Raw genomic sequence first — 12604 nt, 5'->3', positions numbered from 1 at the left:
AAAAGGTATTACCTCTCCATAGAAACATTGCCTGACTTGCAGCCTTCGTGATCTAAGGAAGCAACAATATGGCAACCATTCCCAAGGCTGTCCAACGAGCTCTTCTGTGTACTGTTTCCAGTTCCTCCCTCTCTTGTTTGACATAGGCAGTTTTCAGGTCTAGGGGTTTTATATTCAAGATGTGATGAAGTCTTCTTTAATCAATGTGGTCTTGTCTTTAAGTAAATTCTGAAACAAAATTTTTAATAAATTTTTCTTTTTTTGTTGACAATTTGTCTAAATTTAAATGGAAAATTTTACTTCGCAGTGCCTCTGGCATCTTTCAACATCACTTTAGTGCATGTTTTTAATAAATGAGACCCAGGTTTATAACTCTGGGAACCTAAGGGTTATCCATGCTTCAGGTATAAGTATGTGTAATTTATCACCGTGTCATGTTTGTTTGCTTTAAAACTTGTTTGTGTTCATGAGCAACACAGTGCTTCATGGGATGACATTTACTGTTGCCTTTCAGTTACTAAGCAAAGGTCACGAGAAACTTGTTTCTGATGCCTGCTTTATGCAGGATGTATTTCCTGCTTGAGATAACAACTAAACTCAAAAGCAGTTTAACTAATAAGGTGTTAGGATGTGTCAGTAATGATGTCTTCACTTCCCATGTTTTATCTTCATAGGTCTTCACTGTATTCATTAAAATAGGTTTTACTTCATGATGAAGGAAGCATTTGATGATTGTTTTGAGAAGTTCAGTGTTACTTAGAAAATCTCTATTTCCCTCACTTTTTTCTGTCAATTTGGGGCTTTTTTTAAGATCTACTGAAATATTTCCCTTGAATTTTCAGGGGGGAGAAAAAAACCCTTTGGAAGGAAAGAAGTTATTGATCTTAAACAGAAGCAAATGAAGCATTAGCAGCTCTGTTGAGGCAGTGAGTAACCATAGCTACTGAGTGATGCTAAAACATAAAACTTTAGGTAGTCTCAAATTGTGCAATTATGTTCAGCTTACTTATGTACCTCTGACACTGAGGAGTATACGAGTGTCCACATGTAAATTGCCAGCTGTATGGGCTTCTAAGATGTATTTCGGTTTAAATAAATAAGAATATCTAGCTGTGGTTTATATTACTACTCTTCAGAATTCCTTACTTATACTTAGTTACTCTGAGGTATTTCAGGAGGAATATTTAATGTCTTTCCTCTTCTCATAAATAAGTGTGTGTACGGGTGTGAGTATATATAAATAGTATCAATATGACATCTATCTAGGCAGCTACAATGATCAAGAGGACGGATCCAGCAAGGCTCCTTTGCCATGGGTGTTTGCCATGATGCTTTTTATACTGTTAACAATCCCTGTAGCACATCTGTTCCATTAGCAACAACAACTTCCGTGCTGGCAATGTAATGGCTAATGGTTTTCCAGTATGTAAGCTGATTATCTTTTTTTTACTGCGATCTAATTAGTTACTGAGAAAACCGCTTCTTCTTTTAAGAGCAGAAAACATAGCCGTAGTGCCTCAACATGTATAAATCTTCAAAAACTCTGTGCATTTACTTTTCTAGCAAAATGTACAAATGCTCCCCAAGTCTTCTAATGATTATCTGAAGAAGCCAGATTTCAGTGTGCTTTCAATGTTATTGAAATTGTGATACTTTAGTAATTAATAGAAGAATGAGGAAGTATTTGATATCCCTCTAGCAATAGTCTTCTCCAAATACTATAGGCTTTTATTATGGCTCTTAAAGATGATACATTAAATGAATTTCGGTCAGTTACCAGATTATCCTTACCTTCACTGGGTACCAGTGCTCTGACTCTTCTTTTACTTCACAACCTCTTCAAGGTATTTTTTGTTTTGGAAGCTACAGCATCCTTAATCTTAGGAAAGAGGAATTTAATTAATGTCACATCATGGTTCTGAGCTTTTTGTCTTATGGTTCCAGACAATAACTCTGATGTGTTGCTTGTCTTGATTATGAATGAATATCTAGAGTTAGGCTGATGTAGGAAGGGTTATTTTTCATTGAGTGGCAAGCGGTCTGTTCTCCACTTCATGCTCCCCCCCTCCCCGAATGTTGTGTTACAGTCTTATAGTCAAACTCTAGGCCTGCCACAAAAGCAGAAAGTAAAACAGATGGTAAAATTTAACTTTCTGAAAACAACTGACCCAGGTATCTTTCTGCATTGATCTGTGTCATTAAAACATTATCTCCTATAGGTTTCTCTTAGAATTTTAGTCTTTTTGTCAGATCCAGGCCAGAAAACATTTCCTCTTTTCATATTGAAGTAATCTAACTGTGAGAGTAGTGGGGTTTTCTTCCCTTTGCAAAATACGCACATAAGTGATTACTTAAAAAAAAAAAAAAAAGGCCTTTTGATTACAAATCATGGATTCGCTCCATAGCTATTTATGATTTAAATTTTATACTTCTGTTCAAGTGCTTGTAAATGAGCAAAACTTTTTTCAGTACTTCTTTTTTTTAACATAGTAAACCTTGTAGTGTTTGCAGTCTATGTCTATGTTTCAAGCCTCTTTCTGAATGGAACTCCTGGAAAATCTGTGGTGGATGAGAACATACACATACAGCACTTGCAATATTAGCAGATTTAGGTGTGTTTTCACCAGCTATCTTTTGAGGTCCCTTAAAAGTCATTTATGATCCACACACTTGAGACAGTGGTTGAAAACAACTGGTCTCAAACTCCCATAAAATTTCTCTTTTTTTTTTTTATTATTTTGTTTTCCCTGTGTTCTTAGCCAGTAACTGTTCTACCACAAACTCGAAGAACTTAGAGCTCTTCTCCAGGTAACTGGTGGTGTTCAGCACATACTTGCTCTGTCATGGCTGGAGCTGCACTCAGTCTACATTTGAATTCATAGCTTATGGATAGACATTACAATGAGCATTGCAGTTAATTACTATAGAGTCAGTACTACTCAGCACTTCCTATGGGTGTAGAGAAAGAATTCCCCGAGAGATTTTTCATTTTCCCCTGAGCATTAACTCTCGCTAGTATCTTAGCGTGGTAACCATCATCATCATCACTTTGTGTGGTCTTAAAACACCACTGATGCAGATAATTGAGTTTTTACAGTGTGTTTGTTTTTCTTATTACCACTGTGAGATGTAAATAATTTTCTATGAAATCAGTAAGGAATGTATACAGCTGAAAGGTATGGACTAACTTTTGGGACTTTGCTGTAAAAGTGCTCTTGTCCCATTCTGCATAGTACCAATGCAGGTTTTGGGTAGTCTTAATGTTTTGGGGTTTTTTAAAATAATAATTAAAAAAAGCTTAGCGGGATCGGTTCTAATGTGTTCTAATGTGTATTTTTCATGGTCAAACATCTGATTGAAAAGAAAATATTCTTCAAGGCATACTGGAATTATGCCTTACATGACAGTAATTCTTATTACCTGTATGGACATTCTAAATTGTTGTTCTTGAGTATATGTTTATTTTTAATCATTCAAGTTAATATGGTGCAGCATTGAAATGGCATTGTTCAGCCTTGAGATGAAGAACCTCAAAGTGGTAGAAGAACATTTTAGTAGTTGCACTATACTGTTAGCACAGTAATCTCAATAAGTGGAAATTGAGGAGTTAGCTTTTTATTAGATTCATTTGGAAAATATTCACTTACTGAAAGATATACTACATTAAGTATTGCTATGCTACTTAATGCTTTATCTAAAATACTGAGAAAGAATGTTGTGTAACATGAGTTTAATCTTTTGCATACTAGTTGATGGGGCTGTAATTTAGTAAGCAAGGATAGAATGTACTTAAATTAAAGCCTCTTTTTTTAATGTTCTTGGGATTGTTACCTGGGATCATTCTGTTCCCTGATGAATTTTAAAGTACCAGGTATCTTTTCTGGATTAGTTTGAAAAGCTTTATTTATTGAAAACTTATGGTACAATTAAAGTATTGATTGAAATGGAGTTTGGAGACTTCAGAGATGACAGGGTTTTGAGGGACTGTATAAAAAAACAGTGTGCCTTGCTGAAAGAGCAGAAACTTGGTGGCCTCACAGGTCTAGTTATCAGATCCATGACAGATATTATGTTGCTGCTCAAGCTGTTTGGATAATGAAGTTGATCGTTTGCCCACAAAGGTTCCCATAAAAACGCTAAACAACTAAGAGGAGAAAAATGATTGAGTTAAATATAGTGATTATGATCAAAATGTCATGGAAATTGTACTTTTCCCTTGAAAAGGAATTTTGATAAATCAGATTTATGAATTTGAAAATGAAGTGTGAGGAAGCCTATTCTTGATCCTTGTTGATGTTGTTGGTCAACAAATGCACGTTATCAATGCATGAAGTTCAAAGCCCTCATATACTGTGTAATATCTACAGGTAGGGTGAGCAGACTGCTGGAGATCAATCCACTCTGTTGTCCCTTTAGCAATGCTGAAGCAGGGGCATCTTGGAGATTACTCAGTACTGTTGTTAGGTATCCTCATTTCCCTGTTCGTGCCCGTAGCAGTCTCCTCCTCACATTCTTTAAATAACCCAAATTTAACTTGGATAATACCTTGTGTAATAAATTAAATAGGACCATATAATTTTGAATTTTATTTTTATTTTGTTTGACACTGAAGAAAGATTTAATTATTACAAAGAAAATTGCAGCTTGATATAGGGCAAAGTTTTGGATTTTTTTTGCAAGCAATCACTGAGTTGCTTTTTTTTTTTCTTTCAGAGTTTGGAAAATCAATGTGATGGGACAGGAAGCAGAAACAAAGTTGAAGCTGGAGTTGGTGGCCTTGATCAGTGAAGACTTGGAGCAGACAGATCCTCAACATAGAAAAGGAAGGCTGAAAAGTAAAAGCAGTGCATTTAATTTTAAGGGGAAAACAGTACCAGAATTCTTAGTTCTATCTAAGCAAAGAGTTGAGCATTGTTGGCCTCTGTATAACAATGAGGGGACAGCTTTGCTGTAACCAAATCGAACTAATATCCTTCCTTCTTGTTTCCTCTGAAGTTGTTCTGGTTCATGGCAGTTGTTTCAGCGTGTTCGAGCTTGTGTTCATAGCTGGTTTGTGTTAGCTGTTTTTGAACTAAAAAAATGGGTAAAGTAGTAGGTGAAAGGAAGAGTATTATGTGGGGTAGTAGTGTATGCTGGGGAAGGGTTAGTAGGTATTACATATCTTTCAATGTGGGAAAAGAGGAATGAGATTGCTTCAAAAAGTGTGCCACCCCCTTCCCTGTCTGGCCTGCTCTACTCATGAGTTAAACAAAAAGAAATCGAGCTTCTAAAAGCTCCATTCACATACAACGGGGCTGGTAGCAGTCCCTGATGTTGACAGAACAAGGGTGAGAAAAGGGACTGTTTTTTCGTCTCTGTGGAAACTTCTTCCTTACAGGCCTGCTTTTGGGGTATTACTCCTTTTCGCTTGGCAGGTTGAGTTGAAAAGTGAGTCATGGAGTTTTTTGTTTGTTTGGGTTTTCTGTTTGTGTTGGAAGTGGAGTTAAAGCAGAAGCAGCCAGTGGTGAGGGGAAAGTGTTCAATCAATGCAAGCTATTGTGATCCAACAGTTGCTCTGAAAGAGTTGTGACAGACACATGTATTGAATGTGAATGGAGTTCTGCTATGTACAAAAGCAAAGGCTTCAGAAGGACAGCTTGGGTTCAGTGCTGGTCTGAGGTGTCAATATTGTTTTCATTTTGGGTTGCTTTCTGATGAGAATGCAAATGCCAATTCTTAGTGCAACTCCTCTGTTGCATTAAGAACAAATGTTCTAGTTGTGTTTTTAAAAGGGAATTTAACTAGTATTCAGCATACGGGTATACCAGAATGAACATACATTGTGGACTCTGAAATGTCCATCTGAGCTGGTAATTAAATATATTTTCTGGAACAAAACAAAGACATGTGAAGTAGTTTTTTGCTGTTTTGACTTAACTGTAGTTCCTTCAGAAAGTTCAGTAATGCTGGAGACCTGTCAGATAAAACCTAACAAACTCGAACCATGCATCTTTTGGTTTAAATGTGCCTTTCTAGAATATGCTTAAGAGTGTTTTAATCCTTGACATATGTTTTTGCTAATGTCAGGTTACCTCACAGGCTCAACTGCAGAATGGTAATTTCCTGAAGCTTTTTAATATGAATTAAGTCTATTGCATTTCACTCCATGTTAAAAAAAGCCATAAAGAGCTGTTGAGCAAAGACATCCTGTTTTGATTCCATGCTTTGACTATTTTGCTACAAAGCAAAGACCAAATAAGTCAACAGGAAGACCTCTGTTGTGTTTTGACACCAAGAGAACAGAACAAAAACTTAAGAAAACGTAGTGATTGCCATCTGTGCACTCCTGTAATTGGAGCTGGTTACCCTAACAGTATGAGTGAGCACTTCAGCAAGGCTGAGATTGAGACGCTTGCTGCCAGTGCTGAAGAATTCAGAGCGTTACTAACTGATTCCACATCTCTGCTGCAGGGTATGCGAAGCTACCACCATTTTATAAACAAAGTGAAAATCGGATTAAGATTTGCACAAGGCTGTGGTGTCATTAAATGATGAGGTTTTCACCAGTTTCGTGCTAGTCAGTAGACCTTGTCTATTGTGTGGCAGTTTGAAGTGTTTGTATTGCTTGGAAGATTTACCTCTCCTAAGTCTTAGGCATCTTCCCAGTTGCAAGATCATTAACTGACACATTCTGAGAAATAATCCAGTCCTGGTTGCTGCCTTCAGTTTAAAGCTGTGGAAAAAATTGCTTGTTTCTTGGCCAATAACTATGCATGCACAGAGAGGTGCCGATGTTCCTGCAACCATGTTGCCTGTGGCTTTCAAAAATGCTGAAAATCAACATTACTTGAGTTGAAATTACGTGGGTTTGTGATAACAAATAATTTTACTTACAAGAAAATACTTTGCTTTAGTAAAGCCTTTCTCCCTTCTTTACTGCTTTGATCATACAGCTTGAGAGAGAATGTGCATCTGCATAGTAGTACTAATACAGAGGTTAAAACAGAACTTAGTCCATAGAAGGATACTACAACTGAGGTGCAAGACAAGTCAGTCATGTAAGAAAAAGGAGTCATGGCTGCCTACAACCCAAAATTTCCTTTACCACTTGCATTTCAACTCCTGTCTGGCGTCGTCTGGTTTCCTTTGTGAATAAGGAAAATTCTTTAACTGGGTATATGTTTTCCTAAGGTTTGTGTAAAATGAAGGAAACGAAATTGTTAGAGAAAAATTGTGTTTATTTTATGTGATGAAACATGTGGCTGACTTAAGTCACCTTGGGTTTTTTTTAGTAGGTCTGAACTTTTGCCATCGTTAGCTTTTATTGGAATACTTCTAAATAACGCTATTTGCTGTTGCACGGCATATGGTGTGTTAATGCTTTCTTTTTATTTTTAGTATGCCAGAACTATGTGTTCCTCCCTACAGCATGAGCTGGCTTTCCTTGTTCACATTCCTTGCAGTCCATCTGCCTATAAATGTTTTTAGAGTACATCAAATGATGATGCTAAGATACTGATGTGTTAAGTCATTAACAATAAAAATCAAACGTAAAATTTTCTGGCATATTTGGCCCAAACACTTTCCACTACCACCCCAAAATCAAGTAGCCCCTTTTAACTAAAATCTTGTTCAGAAGCTTTTAATCTAAAATCAACACTTGACCCATTTCTTGAGAGCATCTTTGGGAGCAAATCTGAAATTTTCTCCTGTAGCATGCCGAGTGTTTTGTAGAGAGGAAAGATCAAAAGATTATTTGTGATTAGGGCAGGCAGTGTAAAACAAGTTCTGTCAGACGTGGGGAGAATCTGAGTGGGTTTTCCAAGTCATTGTGAAATGAAGGAGCCTAAAAGAGGATGCATGCCTGTTAGACACAATTCAGCCAGTAAGTTTTCTTTTCTGAGAGGTGGGTGATTTTTCACTGGATAATCCTCATCCAACACAAAACTGTTCTTTTGGGATGTTGTGGTATAAAACTCTGTATATTTGCAAAGCAGCGGAAGTTGCCGCCTCTTCTTACTTTACCTCTGTCATTATTGATCTAACAGTACTAACAAACTTAGTTGTCTGTACTTAACCAGTTGCATTTTTTGCAATGGGCTGCTCAGGGTTATTGAGCATACTTTAGGAGTAATGCTTGCTCTGGTGGAGCCTTGAACTTAAACTGCTGTTAAGCAAGAGTCACAGATCTTGTGATCCCACAGTGGAAAAAATGGAAAACAGGTGGTAGGGCTAGATATAATGGTTCTTTCAATTTTTACCAGTGCTCTGCCAGCTTGCCCTAAGAAGCTTTCTCTTTAGTAAAGAGATAAAATAGTAAATAGAACTGGCTAGGCATACACAGGGCCTGTCAGCCTCCGACTCCTCACATCTGCAGTGTAAATCCTTGGGTTTAAGAGTTGGTCCTTTACTTGTTTATGCAGCAACAAAAAATTTTATTCTTTGCATTAAAAAAAAATCTTTTGTTGTCAGTATATGGCATGTTTCATTCAGTAACAATGTAGTTAAATTGGTGTTGTCTGTCAACGCCTATGTATAACTACAAAAAAAAAAAAACACTTGAGTAAACAGTTGATTCATAGCGATATCTCTGTATTCTTTACTGGTTCCAGATCAGTATCTAAATAGAGCAGCATACACCCACAGTCTTGTATGTAGTAATACTTTTGTATTTAATATCAGCATTTTCTAACACAGTGCATTTTTTTCTCCAGGGTAGAAAAAGTTTTGAGGTGAGAATTCTCTGCTGTGATTTGAGTTGGTATAGACAGCTTTGTACTAGTAAATGGACATGTTATTCTGATCGACAGCTGCTTAGGGATCAGCAGAAACCACCATATCACTGGTGCAAGCCTAGTTTACATCAAGAAAGAAGAATAGGCAGAACTCTTGCTGCTTCATCTGGATCAGCAAGGCAGATGCTAAGTTAAAACCTTCAACCTTGTGTCTAGGTTTCGATCTTTGGCTGAATGCTTGGGAGACTGAGGCTTAAATACCTGTGCATAATGTGCCACTTCTGGCATGTCAGTATCCAAAATTTGGTGGGTTAACCAAACTTTTCTGTAAAAGCATGTCTGTCTGCCCCCTTTTATATTAATTTGGTTTATGATGCAGCCTTTTCTTCAAACCCTCGTGCCAGTGAATAAGTACAGCAGTGCCTAGCTAATGTGAGTTATCTCAAATGGGTATTTAAAGGGTTAGGCTCTGATTAAAATTGCACTGATTCTATACTTTGGGTGGTAGGGTGACTCAAAATGCCTTTGTCAGATGTCTTTAACCTCTCCAGCTGTCCTGTCAGTGAGGATGAGTCAGAAGCTGGAGTCCTACAACTAACACTCACTAAATCTGGAAGGCTCAACTGTTAGCAGAACTGATTTGGCAGCATGGGGCAGCATGTGGCCTAGTGCGTTACTGAGGTGACGGCAGCCTTTCCAGAGTGCTGCCGCATCTTTCAGAGAAGAGAGGAAGGTCTCTTGGTCCTTTGTTTTATTCTACGCTGATGGTGAAAACAGTATTTTCCAGGAGAACTGAGATGACTGTGGGCTGATAGTAGAAGCAGTGTTTATGGGAACTTCTCAGGCTGGTTATATGGTGAACACTTTGTTCACTTTCTGTGCAGAAACAGCAGGTTGGGTATTTTGGGGGAAGGTGCTGAACTTGCAGCACATGCATGATGCAGGAGGTGACTGGTCTGCAGTCTTCCTGAGCCCGAAAGAAAGTAGGTGGCTGGCCCGGTCAGAAAGGTCTCTGTCATTAAGACTTGGGCATCCCTACTATTTAGTAGAGAGATATATGGCGTACATGGAAACTGAGTTCATGTGTTCAGTCCTGATGTGTCCACACCTGTGTCACCTGACACTAGGAGGATGGAGAGGTTTTTTTAGGGATCCTGATGGCACTAAGCTGTAGTTACAATTAAAACTTTATTTTCTTAATGGAATATTATGATTAGTATAGCATAGAATTTATGATTAGAGTGGCACAGAATTTCTCCAAGCAGCATCAATATGGTACAATATATAAGTAGCATTTGGAATACAGCTTAATTTATGGTTTCTAATCTGCAGGTCAGGTCACCTCTTGATACCTGGTTTGCTGTATCAATGTAACACTCATAATCTAGACTCAAAAATCATATAGAAGAATACGAGTCGCTCCCTCAGTCCTGGGAGGAAGCAGACAACAGTGGAGGTGTCCCTGCTCAGCAGGGGGTCCCAGGTCTCATAGTCCAGCAGCAATTCAGGTCCAAGTTCCCCACTTAGGACTTGTAACTGCTTGATTTTACAGACAGGGCTTTGTGCGGTTACGCCTCCCTCAGGGTCGTCAACAGCACCGGGCTGGCCGGGTGCCTGGGACCTTCAAGGCCAGCAAGGAAGGGAGTAATCGGCCTGGTGCCCAGGAACCTTGAGGCTGGTAGGGAGGGGAAGAAGTGTTTGGTTTGTCTACTTGGTTCGCAGGAGCTCCAGGGCCTGATAATGGGGGAAAAGGAGCAAATACGTGGCCCGGTCAGTCACAGAGAACGGCTGCTTGCCTTATAAAATGGCGTTAGTGATGCTAACATGTTACCAGGGTTCAGGAGCAGGGGGTACCAGCCACGCACCTGATGTTGGTTTTGGTAGCACTGTCCTACAGATGTGAAGTAGCAACACCCCTCCCCACAATGAGGATAAAAAAAGACTTCTCAGAAGGTCATTCTGTGCAAACCGTGGTTAGAGCTCGTATGTCCCATTTGTGGCTTTCTCTGCCTTTGAGCCTTCGAAAGGAGAGCTCTGTGCTTCATGGTCACCTGGCAACTGCATATACAATACAAGAGAGTTATTTTTTGAGTTACATCATCTTGATTTAGCCATAGTTACAAACTGCCATTGTCAGGTTATAGATTTTTTTTTTTCCTTTTTCAAGAGAAACTGCAAGGTTTTGTAAATTTTAAATTAATTATCAATAGACTTGTAATTTTAGGTCTGTACGCATAGAGAAACATTGGTTTTTGTGTTTTGCTGATGGCTACCCTGGCTGCGTGTTTTGAGTACATTTCTGGTTTGGTTTTGCTTTTAGTACAGTGTTAAAACTAGTACACAAACAATGCTTTCATTTTAGTTCCACAATATCTCCTGCAGGCTTCAATAGAAATGCATACAGGAAACAAGATGTAGTCCTAACTTTATAATGCCATTTTAATTGTCCTCTATCATGTCCAATTTAATTGTAAAAATACAGCCTTTACACTGGTAACTATAAAATTTTTAACTCTTTTTGAAGATTTTTAAGCCAGATGGATTTGCAGTACTCTGCTGAACAGTTGTGAAAATAAACTAGTCTGTATAATAAAGCTACTAAGCCTGAGATCTGCTTTAGTCGGGGTCAGAATAAAACAAACTGCAGTAAAAATGTTCAAGTTCACCAACTAGGAAAGAGTATCTTGACAAACCCAGATTTTGAAAAGTTAGGGAAACTGGCAGGCTAAAAGGGCAGAAAAATCTTTTAAGTGTAAAGGCTTGCTAAGGAGACTGCATGGGATTGAATGAATCTCTTAAAAATTAATCTTTCTTCTGGCCTCAGAACAGATGCAACTTTCCTGGAAATGGTAGGGAAGGCACATAAGAAAGTGAGACTAATGCAGCACACCAGTAGTGTTTTAAGACTGGGCTATAGAAAGTATCCCTGATGTTTTCTGTGACTTAAGGTATCTTCAAAAACTAGTGGAAGAGTTGCTGTGTGTTTTGGATTTAATTTCTATGTTTGTTTTCACTGTTCTAAAAACTGTGAAGAAAGCTGGTCTTAAAAGTATGTTTTTTCCATGGCTGAAACTATGCATTGTGTTTTCACACACAGCTTACACCCAGGGTTGCCTTCTCTTTCAAGAATATATCCATCCAATACAGATTTGGTACATCAGATTGGACATCAGAACAGAAGCTGTGAAAATCAAGAACAGCTAGTAAGAAAAAATGCTGTATTCTTCTGCCTGCTGTTTATTTACATAAAGAGATTTCTTATAACCCAAGGCTATATATATTGTTTCTAATACTTTCTTTTTCTTGTTGATAGGAATTTTGTTTTGATACTTGTCTGTGTTGATCAGGAAAATACCAAGCACTTGGAATATGGTTTAACTTGTGTTTCATCCTATGTTTTAAAGTATTTGAAAACAGAATTTTCTTGCTCTTGAACACCTCTTCATAAATCCTTCACTGGGAAGAGAGAATCTCGAGATAAAATATGCCATAACTCAAGCTTCCTAGCTCTTCACTTCCACTCCTAGACCATTCTTTCAGCTGGGATGATGCAACTGCTTTTGCATCTGAATTATGTGAACTGGATTATAGAAATGATACACGTTAAAAATATACTCTCCCCCAGGTATTTAAGGATTTTTGTGTGTGTGTGTTTTAATCCAATTTGTCTTGATCTAATAGTTATTGCAGCATAGTGCAGGAGGTAGCACAGCAGGGAGTGGAAAGGATTGAATAACATGGCATTGTAGGGGGGAGGTAGGGAGGAGAGAATGTTACCAAACTAGAGCCTTTTGTGTCCTGAGGTTGTTTGCAGTCTTCTCTCTGTTGTTGGAGCAGCACCTAGCTGAAGAGCACTAGAGGACAGCAGTTTCTGAACAGTAACATCGTGA

Source organism: Leptosomus discolor, chromosome 2 (assembly GCF_034619465.1).
Source record: "Leptosomus discolor isolate bLepDis1 chromosome 2, bLepDis1.hap2, whole genome shotgun sequence".
NCBI classification, from domain to species: Eukaryota; Metazoa; Chordata; class Aves; order Leptosomiformes; family Leptosomidae; genus Leptosomus; species Leptosomus discolor.
Note: the sequence above shows the minus strand (reverse complement) of the source record.